The sequence below is a fragment of the Perognathus longimembris genome, chromosome 1, assembly GCF_023159225.1.
Source record: "Perognathus longimembris pacificus isolate PPM17 chromosome 1, ASM2315922v1, whole genome shotgun sequence".
Classification (NCBI taxonomy): Eukaryota; Metazoa; Chordata; class Mammalia; order Rodentia; family Heteromyidae; genus Perognathus; species Perognathus longimembris.
This window is the reverse complement of record NC_063161.1, coordinates 91,901,908-91,922,468: the sequence shown is the minus strand read 5'-3', so window position 1 is coordinate 91,922,468 and position 20,561 is coordinate 91,901,908. Positions and strand designations below refer to the sequence as shown.

At 39.4% G+C, this 20,561-nt stretch overlaps 1 protein-coding gene across 5 annotated transcripts in view; it reads left to right on the top strand.

Moving 5' to 3' along the window:
• Pcsk5 (proprotein convertase subtilisin/kexin type 5) overlaps positions 1–20,561 on the top strand; it is a 411,976-nt gene that overhangs the window by 337,110 nt on the left and 54,305 nt on the right. The gene's annotated exons all lie outside the window — the stretch shown is intronic.

Below are 20,561 nucleotides of genomic sequence, written 5' to 3'. Positions count from 1 at the left end.
ATTTCAGTGTTTCAGTGGGGAAGGGGGAGAGAAAGGGAGAGAAGGAGAAAGGAGAGCGAAGAAAACAAAGGAGAGGAGAGGAGAGATGATTGAATTCAGAATGATTAAGCAGCATGCATCCATGAAAACCAGGATTTGACCCAGGGCAACCCAAGACTAATTTTCACATGTTTCTTATCTTCTCTATCCATACTTCCTAATATTCTTCTCTTCTGAAAGAATATTTTGGGATTTGGGAATAATAACATGATAAAGCTTTACTTTCTTCCCCTTTCCTCAGCCATTCACATGACAGCTCTTGCCCTGAATTTGGCTAAGCTTTGTGCTAGATGACATAATTGAGTTTAAGGATCAAACAGTGAAAATTTATAACATTCACGCAAGCTAATTTGCTACCACTACTAACTCAAGCTGTCAATCTACATCTGGAAATTTCTGAGACAGAACAGAGTAGAAAAGAGAAGATTCCTATAGCAGCAAGACAGAAAAGGTTGAGAGCAGGTTTTCACTTCGTTTTGGCTACTTCCCATCAATATACCCTTATTGTCATTGTCTTCCAAGAAGAACTCTTGCCGCTTAAGAAAGGAGATTCTATTCTACAGGTGTGATTGACAGGGACGTCCTTCCCTCCTTCACTAACCACCTACATTAAATCCAACCTTCAGATCCTGGAAGGAGGGGACCAATCTCATTCTCTCTCTCTCTCTCTCTCTCTCTCTCTCTCTCTCTCTCTCTCTCTCTCTCTGTGTGTGTGTGTGTGTGTGTGTGTGTGTGTGTGTGTGTGTGTGTGTGAAAAGTGAGGTCTTAGTTCATAGTAGTAAAAGTATTATAGCACTGTGAGACATGACGTTCACCTGTGTGTTTTCTAATGGAGTAGTTATGCAAGGTTGTTGTTTGGGGGGTTGTTTTGGTTTGTTTTCCCAAATCAAATGTTGCCATCTCAAGTCATTATTTCATTTGCATCCAAATCTCCCACTGGACCCTTTCCACAAACTTCCATGGAAACAAGAACAGTACCCAATAAAATTTGCACCTTCCAAACCAGTGCTTTGGCAGACTAGATTTTATTCCAGTATAGTGAATTTTAAATCTGAAGGAAGGGACTGGAAATGTGGCTTTGTGGTAGAGGGTTGCCTAGCATGCATGAGGCCCTGGGTTCAATTCCTCAGTATCACATAAACAAAAAAATAATAATAAAAAAATCAGAAGGAACTTACTGCTTGTAAGAACAAAACTCAGCTTTTCCCTAAAGCCTTCCTTCCAGGATCCTGTGGATCTGCCATGTCTGGCCAGCCTTAGTGTATGATCCAGGAGATCCCCATCCTTCATCCCCAGGGATGGATGGGGAACAAGCATTCAGAATGCTCCTTGTCCCTGAAAGACAGAACACAGAGCCAGCTTCACAGGAATATAAATGTACTGCAAACATTGTGCTTAAGAGAAGAGAAACAAGAAAGTACCATAACACTGTAAGGTCTTTAAAACAATAAGCTTATTTCTCATTGACTAGTGCTTTCCTCATCTCTCATTCTCTAAAAGATACCTCATTCCCAGGTGAAGGTTAAAAAGACAGCAAATCTTTGAAAAATCAAATACCATGCTAAAAGGATTCACAGATGTTCTGCAGTGTCTTTGTCCTTTTTTCATTTTGGCTTTCTTCACTCATTCATTCAACAAATATTTATGGCATGCTTTTGTGCTTTCTGCCTTTTCATTATTTGTTCCGTTTATTCCACAAATAATAGGACTGTGTAATCATCATTCACCAAGCATCCTGCTAAACCCTTAATGCAGATTATATGTTTTCATAACCACAGTCCAATGATTTTTACAGATGGGGAGATTGAAAATTAGGAAAGTGTTGAAACCTGTCCAGTGTTGTGTATATGAAGAGTGAGAAGTGGTTCAGAAAGGATCAGCTTTGAACAATTTCGTACAACACTTTTCTCACTTTCTCTGCAGAAGATATAACCAACTTCAAATTCCTCTGGTACATATCTGTATGCAGTAGGATATGCAGCGTTGTGCTGTAGTAACAAATAACCTTCACATCCCAATAACTTCAAGACACAATGGGTTGGGGTTTTTTTCTTTCATGTTACATCTTCCACATGGATCAGCTGAGAATTGTCTTCTGTGTGTTCCTCAATCGAGGACCAAATAAATAGAGCAAATGCCACTTTGTCACAGCAGATGAAGAGTATACATGGGAAATTTTTCCTGGATATGATTACTTGTGCCCCCTACTTGGATATTTATTTTGTGATCACTTGATCTTTCCCAAACTAACAGAGTGGGAAGGTATGGTCTTGATCAGGTGTTTCCCAAAAAGAGCAGAAGTAATCATTATAAATAGTGGACACAAACTCACGCTGGCAGTGGCTATTAGAGCCTAAGCTATCAAATCACACATCTGTATGTGGAATACAGAAGACCCTTCACATCTTTGGATTCTGCATCTGTGGATTTAAACAAGCATGGATTGTAAATATTTTCTAAAATGAACTACATCTGTACTAAAGATACAGACATTTTTCTTGTCCTTATGCCCTGAAATGATATGGTTTATTCATAGCATTTACCTTATAGTAGATATTATGTATAATTCAGAGATAATATAAAATATATGAGTATGTTATATATACAAATACTATGCCATTTCATACAAAAGACTTGAGGAGCTGGGTGCCTGTGGACCACACCTATAATCCTAACTACTCAGGAAGCTGAAATCTGAGAATCAAAAGCCAGAGACAGGCCAGGCAGAAAAGTCCTCAAGACTCTTAGCACCAATTAACTATAAAAAGAAAAGCTGGAAATTGAGGTGTCGCTCAAGTGATAGAGCACCAGCCTTGAGTAAAAAAGCTAAACAAGTGAAAGCTCCTGAGTTCAAACCCCACTTACTACCAGACACCACACACACACACACACACACACACACACACACACACACACACACACACACACACACAGAGCAGTGTGACAGCCCAGAAGATCCAGCTTTTTTTTTTTTTTAACTTCTGACTTTCCTATGTGTCTGTGCTCAGGAAATGTATTAGTTCATATGAGACAACACTTGAGATTGGATAACTCACTTTTTGAGCAAGGGTCAAATGGTATTTACTGAACATCTATATTGAGCTAGGAATTGGAAGAGGAACAAGCTTGGTCTCTGCTCTAAGGGGTGCTCACATGTAAATGAACTGTCCTGTAGTTCTCAGTTTATATGCATGTTACAATCACCTGGAGACTTTGACACCTAGCCCCACTGCTCCTGGTTTGATTGTCCTGGAGTGGGGTTCATATATCATTAATTTTTTTCCATGCACAGCTAACACTTTACCATTTGAGCCATGCCTCCACTCTAGTGGATGATTTTTTGAAACTCCCTGATTCTAATGTGAAGTAAAAGTTGAAAATTGCCAGTCTTGATGAATATAAACAGATAATTTTAGCATTGTATTTTAACTATTTTTGTTGAAGATAGAAGCTGAAGCAGAGGCAGGAACATTGTCTTACAGTAGTTGTTCATATATAATATTGTCCATTCCTGGCTAGGGTCTCAGCGAGGTAGGCTATTCACAAATAAGCTATATGCACCTCAGTATAACCCTTATTGTCATTTCAGAGATGAGAAAGGCAATGCCAGAAAGTTTATGTAATTTGCCCAAAGTTACACAGCAAGCAAGTATTAGAGCCAAATTCAAACTTAGGACAATGTGGCTCCAAACCTCCAGACCATCCAAATATTTGTTCTTTTTCCAGCTAGACCGTGCTCATCCACCATTATGCTAAATACTTTAAGTGAAAGTCACAGAAATATTGACCTGCTGTCTCTGTTTCATTCCTGGCTACATAGGAATGTACAGAACATAAGAATATTCCTTAGTTGTATCTCCTAATGTTCCCCTTGCTAATTCTCCTACATTCAAGTTCACATTCTTATGGTTATGGGAGAAAAGGACACATTGGCAAGATAGTCTAAGCTCAACTCTAAGCAATTAGCTCATATCTTGGCTTTTCATGCTATTATGCTGTTTTCCCCCCAGAGCTGGGTATAATCAAAGTTCTTCCTACTTGTGTAACTGACCTGTGAAATTGAGCTGTGAGCCAAGTCTGCCTGGAGCACGTAGGCTTACAGAGAAACAATGGAGCAAGTACATCCAAACTAAAACTAGTTGAGCAAAAGCATCAAGTGTGGTCTAGTCCAGCACATAGGGAGAACTACAGAAGACTGTTCTCCATTGCTGGGGGTAATGTAGAGTCTGTGACATTAAGATTCTAGTGACTAGGGAAAATAAGAGCTGATTGGAGTAGATTCCACCTTTACAAAAGACTCTAAAAGCCAAGAGCCCACCCTACCTACTCAGGATGCTTTGATCTGAAGACTGTGGTTCAAAGCCAGCCCAGGCAGAAAAGTTTAGGGGACTTTTTAACTCCAACTAACCAACAGGAAACCAGAGTGGAGCTGTGTCTCAAGTGGTAGAGCACCAACTTTGAAAAACAAAAGCTAAGGGACAATGACCTAGCACGGAGTTCAAATCCTAGTGTGCGCGCGCGTGTACACACACGCGTGCGCGCACACACACACAAATAATAATAATAAAATCTCTAGAAACCAATGACTGTCTCTTATGTGATTAAGAATAAGCTTTTAAGCCATTATCGAATTATTTCCTTCCCGTGAAATAAATTCCATTTTTCTGAATTCCTTACCACACAAAGACCATTGGCTTTATCTATCAATCTTCAACCAGACAAAACAAACAAATGGAAAACCCAGTGGAACCAGAAGTAATAACAAGAACTTGAAATGGTTAAGTACCACTGAATTCTGCAGGGAGTCTGGAAAATGGCATTGGAAATCTTAGTTATCTGTTCATCCCCATTTTTCCTCCACTACAGTGATAATCTTGGGTACTTCCCACATACTGTTTTTAAAATTCTATTTGGTTATATAGAAGGAAACATCATATACATTTCCTTCCTTTTGCCTGCACATAGGGTCCTAGCTATTGCAATGAAACCAGAAAGATGACCATATCTTGAGTTCTTTAGGAGAGAAATTTCAAGAGGTTCTATCATTATTGTCAAAATAAAATTCCATTTGCTTTACCTCCATTTCCATTTTTTCCCTTTCCTATCCTATCTGCCATCATCAAGAAGCCTATTCATATATCTTCAGACACACACCCAATTTGTGTGCCTTTTTGTGTTAGCACAGCCTCTGAGGTAGGCCATCAGGAAATGTCTGCAGTTTCTGTACTTGTTAGATGTCCTCATTTCACCTCCAACTCCCCATCTCCCTAGGCCACTGCCAAACTGCCATTTCATAGTCCTTTACCAGATAGTGGCAAGAACTTCAAGCTCCATGGGTTAAGGAAAGAAAAAGAAATTGATTTAAGTCTCAGAGCAGACACCAGAACAGAGAGAAGCTGAGATGGGGTGACGAGGCAGGAGCAGCTACACACTGCCACCCACCTGTTCAACAGGCTGCTGCTCTTCAGCTGAGATTGGGCCAACAGTCAGTGCCAGTACATTGCCTCTGTCCTTCTATAGCTTAAAATTGCAGCTTTCCAGAAGACAATAGGAGGGTCATTTGGATGGAGAGTAGACCCATCCTTTCTATGAAGTCTTCCCACAATTCCCACCAGGGAAATCTAGGCTAGAGTTCTCCCAACAACATTCAGCTCATCTTGTAGCTCATTGAGTCAGCCCGGGGCATTCGAAGCAGAATGGAAGATGATCAGGAGAGCAAGCTGAAGAAGACAGGGGGTTCAGGAACAGGACCTAGGCCTCACTTGCCGCCAATGGCCAAACAAAGGCCCAGTGTTAAAGCTTTAGAAGGCAAGGAATATCCATGCTGGCCTGTCCAAACATTAGCCATGTCCTCATTGATGGTTACTGGATTAATTAAACTTTTTCCTCCAAGATGTACATACTGTCATAGCTAGAGACCAATTCTAATTTTTTCCATCGCAAAGTGGTGCTCTGAATAGTTCTAAAACATTCACTCTTAGATGAGACAAATGTATAAGGCTTTGTATAAACCTGAGAGATGTTACTTTCTGGATGTTAAATGTCCCTCAAAAGCTCATTGGTTGAGAGCTTGGTCTCCAGCTGATGGAGCCTAATGGAAGGAAGTTGGGTCATTGGGGATATGACCTTGAAGGACATAGTGGTACCCCAGCCTCTTTCTTTCTATTTGTTTCCTACTTCAATGAGGTGAATAACTTTATCCTACCACCTATCCTCCATCTCTATATTGAGATTGTCTCAATATAAGCCCAACGCAACAGGACTAAGTAGCCATGGAATTAAACCTCTGAAGCCATGAAACAAATTGTTCCTCCTTGTAAGTTGATTATCTCAGGTATTGTCATAGTGATGGATAGCTGATTAACACCCACTGGGTCAGAGAAGCCAATGAGAACATGAGGAGAGCAGTCCCTATTTAATTAGGTCACCAGGGCAAGAGCAAAGCTGATAACTGATGTAGCATTACCTCCACAAGGATTAAAAAATATGACCTGGTAACAAAGTAGCAGAATATTAAAGTAGAAAGGGTTCTCAACCTGTGTAGCCTCTAATTTGGGCAAGAAAGCTCCCAACTTGATTTATCATCATGATAGAATCATATGCTCTTCCATAATTGCCAGAAACTTAGCTATTTCGCTAGAAAAATACATCAACCTGAAAGTGTAGACTCCACATACCATGACCCCAGCGTGTGAGTGATGACATTGAGCCACTGGGTCAGTTTTGTGAGTTTTAAAAGAGAAAGGAAGTTATTCTGAAGTAGTTCTTATTGGAAAGTCTAATACAATCATGCTAGCTGCCCAGGCCAATTGTAAAATTGCAGATTTATTTTGTTTAACACAAGTACAGACTATATGTTTGAAATATTATCCAAATGACCTGGCTTCCATTTAGCAATCCTGCATGAATTGAGACAAGTGAATTAGGGAGGCCTCTTGCCTTCAACACTCAAGGATTTATAAGAAATAAGTTGAGAACCATTTATAGTAGTGATAAAATGCTATATTTAAGGTTGTAAAAAATTGATATACAAGGTCTCAGTTCAGAAGTAAATTCATTTTACGTGTTTAGCAAGGGACAATTGAAACCTTTTACAAATGAGAAGCAAGACCTGTTGAGATCTTAGAGATAAAATAGGTCAATGATTCCTCACAAGTAGATATGGTCATTGTACTCTTGGAGGTTGGGATGGAAATAAGAATCATGAAATCAGGAAGAGCTTTACTGTATCATGGTACACATGGTTAATGACAGAAATCCAAAGCCACTGTCCAAGTGGTAATTCTGTGTGCAAGTGTGCCATTAATGGTACAAGCCATGGGGAAATCCAGCTACTTACTGAGGAAAGTATTGAAATTCTGCCCAATTAACAAATGCCTTAAATAATGGGGCACTTGGCTTTGATCTGCCAAGACCCCAGTGTTTCTGTACTTGGGAATTCTGTGTGTGTGTGTGTGTGTGTGTGTGTGTGTGTGTGTGTGTGTGTGTGTCTGTCTGTCTGTCTGTCTGTCTGTCCTGGGGCTTGAACTCAGGGCTGCCTGGGCATTATCCCAGAGTGTTTTTGCTCAAGGCTACTGCTCTACCATTTACAGCTGTTTTTGGTGATTCATTGGAGATAAGAGTCTCATGGACTTTCCAACCTGGGCTAGCTTTGAACCATGACCCTCAGATCTCATCCTCCTGAGGAGCAAGGGTTACAGGTGTGAGCCAGTAGTACCTGGCTTGTACTTGGAAAGTCTACTTCTGGTACTAAAACGAATTAGTATTTCAGAACTACTAGTAATCCTAGTAATGCTTGACAGCTAGCTGATGCCCAGAGAACCTTGCTACGTTTAGCCTCCCACACATCTATGAGCTTGTCCTCTGTCCTCAACCCCACTTTCTAGTTGTCCTGGTCTTAATCACCTCAAGATCATCTCTACTCCAGGTTCTAGCTGTTGCTTCCCTCTAGAATGCCCTTCTCAAGACATCAATGTGTCTGACTCCTTGTCATCACACCCCAGGCTAAATTTGACCTCCTAAGAGATCCCTGCAGTATCTAAAGAGACTCCTGCAGTATCTAATTAAGCCCTCTTTCTTTGTCTTTATACATGTACAAGCAAGCACATGAATGTGTGTGATGCACACATGTGTGCACACACACATAAACACAAACATCCTGTTTTAATTCTGGTAGTTTGTAATTATCTGATTATTTTAATTCTGAATAACTTTTTAAATTCATGGGCTATACTTTTTCCCTCAGTGACAGTGTAACTTCCAAGAAGGCAGAGAATATTAATCTCATTTATTTACAAATGTCTAAACTGTACAATGGATCACAGTTACCATATGTAGATAATCTGTAATTTGTAAACATATAGACAGCCAGGTACCCAGAGCTATAGCTATGGTGAATGATGTAAAAGGGCTTCAATGAAGAGTGGAAGAGCTGGACTCCAGGCTCAGAGCTCACCTTTCCTACTCATTCACATTAGTCTGAGCATATCACATCCTGGTCTGGAAGCACAGGAGCTCCTAGATCAATGGTCCTCCATGTTTATTCTGTGAAGCCCTCTCCTTTCCCTACAACCAATTCCTCCCAGTTTAGCCAGTTCAGCTTAAATTTCAACTCTGCTCTGTACTAAGAGCAAAAATTTTTAGCATTTGGTATCGACTGAAAACACATGTTTTCCTGTGCATTTATAATTCTATCTGTCATTTGTGCTCATTCTTCAAACTTTCAAAAAGGTAGCTTTTAAAATTAGCACAAAGATAGACAATTTTGAGTTGCATACTAATGGCTCATTCCTGTAGTCCTAGCTACTCAGGAGGCTGAGTTCTGAGGATCATGATTTGAAGTCAACAGTGGGAGAAAAGTCTGTGGGATGCATGTCTTCAATTAACCAGAAAAAGGATAAAAGTGGTGGTGTGGCTCAAGTGATAGAGCACCAACCTTGAGTGACAAAGCCAAGGAACAGCAAGAGGCCTCAAGTCCAAGTCTCAGTAATAGCATAGTAAAGGAAAGAAAGAAGGAAGGGAACTAGCATATGAAACAAAGGAAGAAGGAAGGAAGGAAGGAAGGAAGGAAGGAAGGAAGGAAGGAAGGAAGGAAGGAAGGAAGGAAGGAAAGGAGGAAGGAAGGAAATTTTCTTCAAAGTTCTCTTTCAGTGTGTCAAATATCAGCCCTGATCAAAGAACTTACAATTTCTAAGTAATGTACTAATTTTAGACAACATTCTTAGACCTTGGAATGTTAGCACAGTGCTTAGAACTATTCATCATCTGGACTAAGTACATTTCTTCAGAAAGGTGACAAAACTGTTAGATGAATAGAATACATAGTCCATTATAAAAAGTAATTGCATATACTTAGTACATGTTGACTTAATTGACAATAATAGGCCTAAAGGGGAATCATAGTGCTTGGATAAATCACAGTTGTCTCCAAATGTTTCTAAATGTGTGCTTATTTAACACCCATTGCAGATTTAGCCCTTTCATCACATTAGTAAGGAAATGGCACTGATGATGGAGTATTTATGAAAACTGAACCCTGGTTCCTTCTCGTCACATAACAAAACACATAAGCCTTCTGTGTCCAAATTTACCCTCCACCCTTCTATCACGGCCCCCCCTTCATCTTAGAAAATTCTGAAGATTCCTGAAAGGTATCAGAGTATAGGCAAATAACCTCACCCCCTGAGAGGAAACATTTGCATACTCCGGTAGCCACACATGCATCTATCATTCAGTTGTCTCTAGAACCAGAAGTGAAAGTCACAATGGCGGTGGTACAAGGTTGATGACTTCTCTCAGAGCAAAGAAAGAAGTACTGAGCATTCTCATCCATGCAACTTTTGACTATTATAAAAATTGGGAGATGTTTTCTCATTCAGCAGCATAGATCGTAGTCTGTCTGGACTAAAAACTCTAAGAAAAGGGACAGCATAGCTTCCCTTTTCAGAGGTGCTAATAAGGAAAAGTACTGAATTACTATGATTATTCCCATGGCTTGAAAATAGCTTATCACCTGCTACTATGAATAAAAGCCCCCCCACCCCCAAGTGGGTTATAAAATGCCAGGAAGAACAATGGCCTTGGAAAGGAAATCTTTGTAGAGAGACATCTTAGCAGACTGTGGAACAAATGACCAGCCTTATAAAATGGAGCTCTTATTCTAACTGAACCCTGATAACTGGGGTGTTTCCTATGCTGTAGAAAACAGTTGGGCCCAGAAAAGCTGAAATAAAGAGGAAGAGATAGCCAGCAATTATCCCAAGGACTCATATACTAGATAAGCAACCAATTTAAGATATTTCATGGTGGGGCAAAGTTCTCCTGAAATTTGGCAGATGATTGTTAGCTGCTGTGTATTTTGTGTTATTGTGTAAACTTAATCACACTGTGAAATCCCTCTTGTCTTCAGACCTAAGTGCTCCTGGAATGCAGATGGTGTGGTCACATGAGGTTCATTAGGAAGAAGAGCTGGGCTTTGAGGAGACGGGGTTTCTGGCTCTTCCTTGAAATCTTTTCTCTACTATCACAAAGCTTCTGTGTTAAGACCATTTAGGCACTACAGCAGAGCATCTCCCAGCCCTGCAAGACATAATATCTCAGTGGTGGCCTGAATCATTGGCAGGTGCTAAGCTTTTATTTTCATTATTCTAATGGTGTGGTTTCACCATGAATCATTTAGAATAAGCATTACCACAGCCTGAATTCTCATTTACAGCCAACTTTTCTCTTTACTTACTGTAGCTTCAAAACAACTAGGATTTATTTATGAATTTTTGTACTCTTTGTGAATGGAAACAAAGAGAAAAAGGCTCTCAAAAAAATTGAAGAAGATTGCCTCTTTTGTTCAGTAATGCATTGCCCATCCTCAGCCCATACACAGGTTTGTAAGTGCATGGGCATGCGTACAAGGTAGCAATTACACAGACACACACACATGTACACACTCATTTCTGGGTCTGTCTTTTCCCATGATGGTCTAACAGGACACAGAGAAGTAGATACACTAACTTTGACTGGACACCAGGACGGGCACTACTAATTAATGGGAGTACAAATAAGATGAAATTATTCCCCTTCTTTCACTACCTTCTCTAGATAAACCAGTTTGGGGATCACAGTGCTGTTTCTCACTTTCTCTATCTTGCTCTCTTAACTCCTGGCTCTCAGATCAACATGGTCCATTTGAAATAGACACTTTCAAAACTTTGGGGACATGTGCTGGTTGAATCATTCCCCTTTTCTTATTCATCCAAGCCACACATATGCACACACACACACACACACACACACACACACACATCTATTCACCACCTGGTGACGTGTCTCTCAATACCAAAATAAGAATTCTCTTGTTCTAAATTCTACTGAATGCTTTTTACAACAATAAAAGTTGTGATATTTTTCCTTGAATGGATTAATCACAATTGGTATAAATGTATTCCCTGACTCCCTAATGCCCGGCCCACTCTGTAAGACAAAGACTCGATCACTCAAAGTCAAAGACCTTAGATAACTAGACATTCTGGGTTAGTGGCAAGTACTACAATTTTTAGTTTTCAAGTGACTATTATTCAGCTTTGATTAAATCACTGAAAAGTTGTGGGTCTCTGTACCTATAAAACATGGGGAGGGGTAGAAATTGAACTACATCAAGTGTCCTGCACCTCTGGGTTAAACTCCTAGCCCAAACCTTTTGATGTGGATCCACATTATGCTGAGAAAACAAGTTGTTTCTGTAAACTGGGTTACACTTCAGGACTTCTGGCATACCAAGGTTGTGCCTCTCCTATTTTGTGTGCCATTTAAGGTGGTCCAGCAATTGATATACAAAGTGAATACTGTATTCAGGATAGTGTATTCATGCTGGGAAAGGTGGCCACAGAATATCAGGTGATGAAGGCTTAGGCCAATTGCTCACCACTGTCCCAGTGGTCCAAAAATGACTGACAAAAATTGAGATAAAATTGCTGAAGCTTAGAAGGAGGAAAAGCTTTAAAAGAACTTTACATCAAACTTAGAACTTTCTGCCTGGTAAAGGGCATAGCTAACAAGCAAAATGCAAGATCACAGAGTGGGAGAAGATTTTTACCAGTTATCCATTAGACAAGGGCTTAACATCCAAAGAAACAACAACCAAATAAATAAATGGACTAATGACTTAAAGAGAGACTTCTCAAAAGAAGAAGTAAATATTGCCAGTAGACACATGGAAAAAATCTTCAACATCTCTGGCCATAAAGGAAATGCAAATCAAAACAACACTGCAATTTCACCTCACCCCAGTTTGAACAGCCATTATCAAGAAAACTATATGCTGGCATTGATGTGGCCAAAAGGGAACTCTATTACATTATTGGTAGGAATGTAAACATACTACCCTGAAAAGCAATATGGAAGAGCTTCTCTATGACCCAGCAGTCCCACTCCTGGGCATTTATCCAATAGAATACAAGCAAGCATACACTAAAGCTACCACTATAACCATGTTTATTGCATGTTTACTGTTCATTTACCATAGCCAAGATATAGAATCAACCCAGATGCCTCTCGATGGATGAATGGATCAAGAAAATGTGTGTGTGTGTGTGTGTGTGTGTGTATACACATATGCAATGGGATTCTACTCATCCATCAAAAAGTATGACATTGAACTGTTCAAAAAGAAATGGAAAGAGAAGGAGAGGATTATGCTAAGTGAAGTAAACCAGACCCAGAAAAACACATGGTTTCCCTCGTTAGTGATAACTAAAATGTGTCTATAAATCTAGCATTAAGCACATTGGGTGGCACCCAAGTAGTTATAAATGAATTAACTGAAGTATAATAGAATCTATGGAGAATGCAAAGAGTATAATTATTTAGCAAGACTAATTCAAAACCTAACAAAATGAGTACTAGGAAATCAGTACTTGCAAGGGGAAGTCAAGAGGAAAAAGGTAGAAGAATGAATGGGGGAGACAAGTACAATGCAGGCAAGAAGGCACTAGTATATGCCACAGAACTGAGAAAAGTAAGGGAAGGGGCAGGTGGAAAGAGGGTGAAGATATTGAAGGGATGTCATAGATCAAGATGCATTATATACATAAATGGCTTTGTTAAATGGAAAAAAATTCTAAAAATAACCTAAAAATTAAGAAAAGTGAAAGAAGGAGGTAGGGTAGAGGGACAGGTGAGAATGTTGAAAGGAGGGACATTGATCAAGAGGCACTGTGTTCATAAACTTCTCTGATGAATAGCAGCTCCTTTGTTGAACTACCTAAAGGAATATATGTCCCTCCATTGTTAATTAAGAGCTTTTCCAGCCAGTGGTATCCATAAGGAAGAATGAGTGGAAGGGATTCCATATAATTTACTGCACAACTCTAGAGACCTAGAAAAACCTCCTATAGCCATAAGAATTTAAAGCACAGAGGTACAAAGAAAGGAAAAAAATCAAAATACACTTTGTATTCCAAAGAGGCCAACAAATGACACAGAGAAGAAAATAGTGACAAAGAACACTCTGAACAATGGAAAACTGTCTGATCAAGGAAATGGTTTTGAAAAAAATTATTTCCAAAATCTATGAAGTTTTTAAAAGGTAGAGCAAAAAGTAATAATAAACTTTTTAAGAAGTAAAATAAGAGGTAGAGCTATAGACAAAGGCTCCCAAACCCAGGGAGAAAGGATAGATTCTTTGGCTGCTGCCTCCTGATTAATGAATAGAAAGTGGTCCAGTTGCTACAGTGACTCAGAGATACACAAAAGAAAACATCACTTCCTTAAAATATGCCTGATGATAAATAGGCAGTGTCTTTCAAAATATCTGTTTAAAAATATGAGCAATCCTTTCTAAAAAGCAAATCACACAGGATGACTCTTGGTCCCCCCCCCACCCAGATAATAAGACTTGTTTACATAAACCCTCATTTATTTACACAAACCAGCAGTTTGACCCAAAAGAAAAGACTAGAAAACTATATCTATTTGAGAATAAATTTTATCAGCAGTTTCAGTACTGTTTAAGAAGCAAGGGAGATAAATGGATGTTGCTTGTCTTCCTCTCTCCCAATAATATATTTATTTAGTTGGAGCATTTCCTAGGATGCTAGGAACAGGCAGTTAACTGAACAAATCAGGAAACAAAAAAGGTTGTACTTGATGTAAACTTCCCTTGTCTGTCTGGAGTGGCAATAAAAATATATGATTAGGGAGATCTGCACTCCAAGTCCCTCAGCTTCTCCAGACTGACTCCTGCATGGCAGGATACTAACTTCATAACCCACAGGACTGCCCAGTTTTGCTTCAGGCCATTCAACTTAGGCACAGTATCAACATTCAAGGCAAAGTCTTGAAATCGGTCATGGCTAAATATCCTGGGGAATCCTTACAAAGGAAGAGATGATTCCTAATTAAATGATTTGGGTAAACTATTGGCCTGCAGCCAAGCTGAAGTATCCCTAGGCCTATAGCCTCTATAGATTTATTTTTATTTTTAGTCTGTCATGGGACTTGAACTCAGACCATGGGCGCTGTCCCTGAGCTCTTTACCGCAAAGCTATCACTCTATCACTTTGAGCCATAGCTCCACTTCTGGTTTTCTGGTGATTAATTGGAAATAAGAGTCTCACACAGGGGGCTGGGAATATGGCCTAGTGGCAGAGTGCTTGCCTTGTATACATGAAGCCCTGGATTCTATTCCTCAGCACCACATATTTAGAAAAAGCCAGAAGTGGCACTGTGGCTCAAGTCGTAGGGTGCTAGCCTTGAGCAGAAAGAAGCCAGGTACAGTGCTCAGGCCCTGAGTTCAAGCTCCATTACTGGCAAAATTAAAAAAAAAAAAGAGTCTCACAGATTTTCCTACCCTGTCTGGCTTTGGACTGAGATCCTCAGATTCCTGAGTAGCTAGGATTATAGGCATGAGCCACCTGCACTCAGCCCACATTCTTAAATTAGTAATACAGTGTGAGGTTTTGCTTACCTGCAGAGGTATCAATGATTTCTAATAGTGTATTAACCCTGTTAATATGGTTTTCTTAGTGGGGTGTGTGTGAATATTTTTCATAGGAACAGAAATCCCCAAATCTGCATTTATTCTGTGTAACTTTGGGTAGGTAACTAAGTGTGGGTTTTTTTTAATCTGTTTTTCAACACCTGAGGTTGAATGTTCATCACTTGGGAGACTGGAAGTTCAAGATCAGATGACTTCATTGACTCGGCTTCTAAGAACTCCTATAGCCTGATGGCATCAATAGCAGAGCTTATACAAAAATGGAGAAATCAAATGTTGGGAAAAGAAACCAGAGTGCATAAAGAGACCATTCTTATCTTTCATAGCAACCCACTCTCTTTGGAACTAACAAGGTCTCAGAAGAACTAAATTTATCCTTTTAGAAGTCAGGGGCCTCAGTGACCTATCCACTTTCCACTGAATCCCACCTTTTAGAGGTTTTACTACCTCTATATAATCATACTAAAGATGCCACTTCTTTTCCTTTTTTTTTTCCTTTTGCTAATCCTGGGACTTGAACTCAGGACCTTGGCCTTTTCCCATATCTTTTTTTTTTTACCACTTGCACCACAGCCCCACTTCTAAGACAGCACTTGTGATACATGAATCATAGGAGAAATAAACCACATCCATGCCATGAACTGGGGTTCTTTAGGTCTCATTTGCTCACTCTTAAAGTGAGGGAACTTAAACCCTCTTCAATTTGTCACATGCACAGAGCATCTTCACCTAGATACCCAGTGACTACTACCCCTGAGTTACGTGGCTCTAAAGATAGCATTACTCAGCTGTTCAAGTCAAAATTCTAGGAAACATTTTTCCTTCCTCTCCCTTTGGACTTTGTTAGGTAATAATCATTCAAACTCCGCTCTGTGGTTTTAACTACTGACAGTCAAACAGAAATATTCCTCTCAATTATCCAGTAGTTCTGTCTGGCATGATGTTTCATCTTCTCCCAAAATTGCCGATCATAAATGATAATTCATTCCTCTTCCCCCTACTGGTGTTATCTCTAAAATTCAAACCATGTTGCTAGGTAAAATCTGACCTCCCAAACATAATACAAATCTTCACAACCCAATCTCTAGTCTCCTCAGCCTTCTCTCTCTCATCTTCCTTGAACCACTGTTCAGCTAACCCATATACTTTACAACCCACTTTGGTACTGCCACCCTTTGAGATTCATTTTTTTTCAAGATGAAATAGATGGGTGCTGGTGGCTCATGCCTGTAATCCTAGCTACTTAGGAGACAGATCTGACTGAAGCTCGAAATTCAAAGCCAGCCCAGGTAAGAAAGTCTGTGAGTCTTTTATCTCTAATTAATCATCAGAAAACCAGAAGTGGCACAGTGGCTCAAAGTGGTAGAGCATTACTAGCCTTGGGCTAAAGAGCTCAGAGACAGTGCCTTGGCCCAGACTTTCAGTCTCATGACCAACAAAAATAAAAAATAAAAATAAAGATGAAGAAGAGCCTGGAAGAACACCATCCAATTCCTGCAGTCCAACAATTGCCAATCCAGACTTAGATACCCAGCAAAATTAGAATTTACTTTCAAGGGAAAAACCAAATCTTTCCATAGCAAAGAGAAACTAAAGGAATATGTAAACAACAACAACAAAAAACAAACAAACAGCCTTACAGAGAATTCTAAGAGGAGAAAACCACCCAACAGAAAATGTACAGGACCTCCAAACAGAAACAGAAAGAAACTACAATAGCCAGAGCCCAATAGGAAAAACAGCTCAATAAAGACAAGAAGGAAAAGAAAGGAAAGAAGCAAAACACAGCCTAACAAGAAAATGGAAGGGAAAAAAAACCACACCTATCCATGATCTCTTTAAATATAAATGGATTGAACTCTCCAATAAAAAGGAAAATATTGGCAGAGTGGATTCACAGACAAAATATAGATATCTGTTGTCTTCAAGAGACCCATCTTACAGGACAAAAACAGGCTCCGAATGAAAGGATGGAGCAAGATCTTCCAAGCAAACGCACCTACCAAAACAGCAGGGGTAGCCATCCCAATTTCAGACAAGCTAGACTTCTCATTAAAATCAGTTTAAAAAGATAAAGAAGGACACTATATATTAATACAAGGAAAAATCCAGAAACAAGATATCACCATGATAAATTTATACTCACTGAACAAAAGAGGCCCTAAATATGTCAAACAAATTCTTTCAGAACTACAGAACAAGATAGACCCAAATGCAATCATAGTGGGAGATTTTAATACTCCACTCTTTCCAAGAGACAGATCCATCATACAGAGGAATAGCAAGGGAGCCGAAGACCTAAGTAACACCATATCCCAAATGGATCTGTATAGAGTTTTTCACCCTACAGAGACTCAATACACATTCTTCTCAGCAGCCCATGGAACATACTCCAAAATAGATCATATCATAGTCCACACAAAGAACGTCAGCAAATACAAAAGTATTGACATTATCCCATGTATTCTATCTATCTGATCACAGTGGAATCAAGGTAGCCCTCAATAACAAAGGATACCACAGAAACTACACAAATACTTGGAAGCTAATCTCTTCACTGTTATCTAACATTTGGGTCACAGAGCAAATTAAGGATGAAATTAACGAGTTCATAAGCAACAATAACAATGAAAATACATCACAAAGAAACCTATGGGATACAGCAAAGACAGTGCTGAGGGGCAAGATCATTGTCCTCAGTGCACACATTAAAAGAATGCAATCAGAACAGGTAAGTAACATCAAGATACAGTTAAAATGACTGGAGAAACAAGAAAAAATTGAATCTAAAATGACTAGGAGGAGAGAGATCACAAAGATTAAAGAAGAGATAAATCTGATTGAGAATAGAAAGACCATTCAACATATGAAAAAAAAAAAACTGAAAGCTGGGTCTTTTAGAAAATAAATATAATTGACCGACCCCTTGCAAGACTTACCAAAAAAAAAAAAAGAGAGAGAGAGAGAGAGACTCATATCTGGAAGATCTGGGACTCCACCAGAAAAATTACAATAAATACACAGGATATTCAAACAATTATAAGAAACTATTTCCAGAACCTTTACTCAACTAAATAAACCAATAACCTACAGCGAGATACAGGATGTAATCAAGAGCCTTCCAACAAAGAAAAGCCCAGGCACGGATGGATTCACCAATGAATTCTATAAAACCTTCAGTGAGGAGCTAATACCAATACTCCTCAAACTCTTTCATGAAATAGAAACAGAGGGAGAAATCCCAAACTCATTCTATGAAGCTAATATCATACTCATCCCCAAATCAGGCAAAGACCCAACAAAAAAAGAGAATTACAGACCAATATCACTAATGAACACAGATGCAAAGCTCCTCAACAAAATATTAGCTAACAGGATCCAGAAACTGATCAAGAAAATTATATATCACAATCAAGTAGGCTTCATCCCACAGACGCAAGGATGGTTCAACATCCACATTTCAATAAACGTAATTCACCACATCAACAGAACTAAGACCAAGAACCACATCATCATCTCAGCCGATGGCCAAAAGCCTTTGACAAAATACAACACCCACACATGTTAAAAGCCCTGGAGAGAGCAGGAATGGAGGGAACATTCTTTAAAACAATAAAAGCCATATACAACAGACCAACTGCTAATATCATATTAAATGGGGAGAAACTAAAACCATTTCCCCTAAACTCAGGAACAAGACAAGGATGCCCACTCTCCCCGCTTCTATTCAACATAGTGCTGGAATCCCTAGCCATAGCAATAGGCAAGAGGAGGACATCAAAGGGATCCACACTGGTAAAGAAGAAATAAAACTATCCCTCTTCGCAGATGACATGTTCTTATATCTGTTTGTTTGGTTTTGTTTTTGTTCCAGTCCTGGGCCTTGGACTCAGGGCCTGAGCACTGTCCCAGGCTTCTTTTTGCTCAAGGCTAGCACTCTGCCACATGAGCCACAGCGCCACTTCAGGCTTTTTCTGTGTATGTGGTGCTGGGGAATCGAACCCAGGGCTTCATGCATGCTGGGCAAGCTCTACCACTAGGCCACATTCTCAGCCCCAATGATCTTATATCTGAAGGATCCAAAAAACTCAGTCCCGGGACTGGGAATATGGCCTAGTGGCAAGAGTGTTTGCCTCGTATACATGAAGTTCTGGGTTCGATTCCCCAGCACCACATATATAGAAAACGGCCAGAAGAGGCACTGTGGCTCAAGTGTCAGAGTGCTAGCCTTGAGCAAAAAGAAGAAAGGGACAGTGCTCAGGCCCCGAGTCCAAGCCCAGAACTGGCAAAAACAACAACAACAACAACAAAAAAAAAAAACTCAGTCCCCAAACTCCTAGAACTAATAAACCAATTTGGCAAAGTAGCAGGATACAAAATCAGCCCACAAAAATCAGCACCTTTTCTGTACACCAGCAATGTACAAGCAGAAAAGGAAATTACGGAAATAATACCATTTGCAATAGCTAAAAAAAGAATAAATTACCTAGGGATTGACCTAACTAAAGATGTGAATCACTTATTTAATGATAACTATAAAATCTAAAAAAGGAAATCAAAGAGGACACCAGGAGATGGAAAGACCGCCCATGCTCATGGGTAGGCAGAATCAATATAGTGAAAATGGCCATATTACCCAAAATTTTATACGAATTCTATGCAATCCCCATCAAGATCCCGACTACATTCTTCACTGAAATAGAGAAAAAAAACCCATAAATTCATATGGAACAGCAAAAAACCTAGAATAGCCAAAGCAAACCTAGGCAAAGGAAGGAGGAATCACAATACCAGACTTCAAGCTCTATTGGTTTCCTTGATATATGACTGTTAGGGAGGGAGAAGGACAATAGAGACCAGGTCTGCAAAACAACAAACTTCTTTTCAAATGGTATTTCCACATGTTTGGGTCAGTGACTTTACATTATGTATCTAAAACCAAACAACTACTAAACATAAGAAGGTCTAGAAAAAATAATAAAAAATTAAAGATGAAATAAGCTATGCTATGTTTTGGCAAGATCTTGACCCTCATTCTACAGTTTCTCCAATGGAAACTTCATTAACCATTTGATTTAAGGAATTTACTCCATAGATTTAGCTTGAGCACATAGAAAGCCTTTTTTCAAAACCTTCTCTCTGTCTCTCTCCTTTTAATTCAACTTTCAGGTCTCAACCAATACTTTACTTCAATAAACTCCTCTTTTTCTGTACCCTATACACATTCTATCCCATGCAGTGAAGTTTAACTTGCTGTTTCTGCTTCTTAACACTCTCTTCTCTTGTCCATAATCCCCATTAATTTCATCATTAATCTCATAGTATCATTGTCTTTCAATGCAATTTTCTCTTTCCCCTCCCCCCCAGACCCTGAGCTCCATATTATAATGGCAAGGAGTCTCCATTGTGGCACAAGTTAGGGACATATATATATACACACACATATGTATGGAATGGATTAATGCTGAGCATAACATTTAGCACTATAGTTGCTGAGATAAATAAAATATATTCTCTATCTGGGGTATGTCAT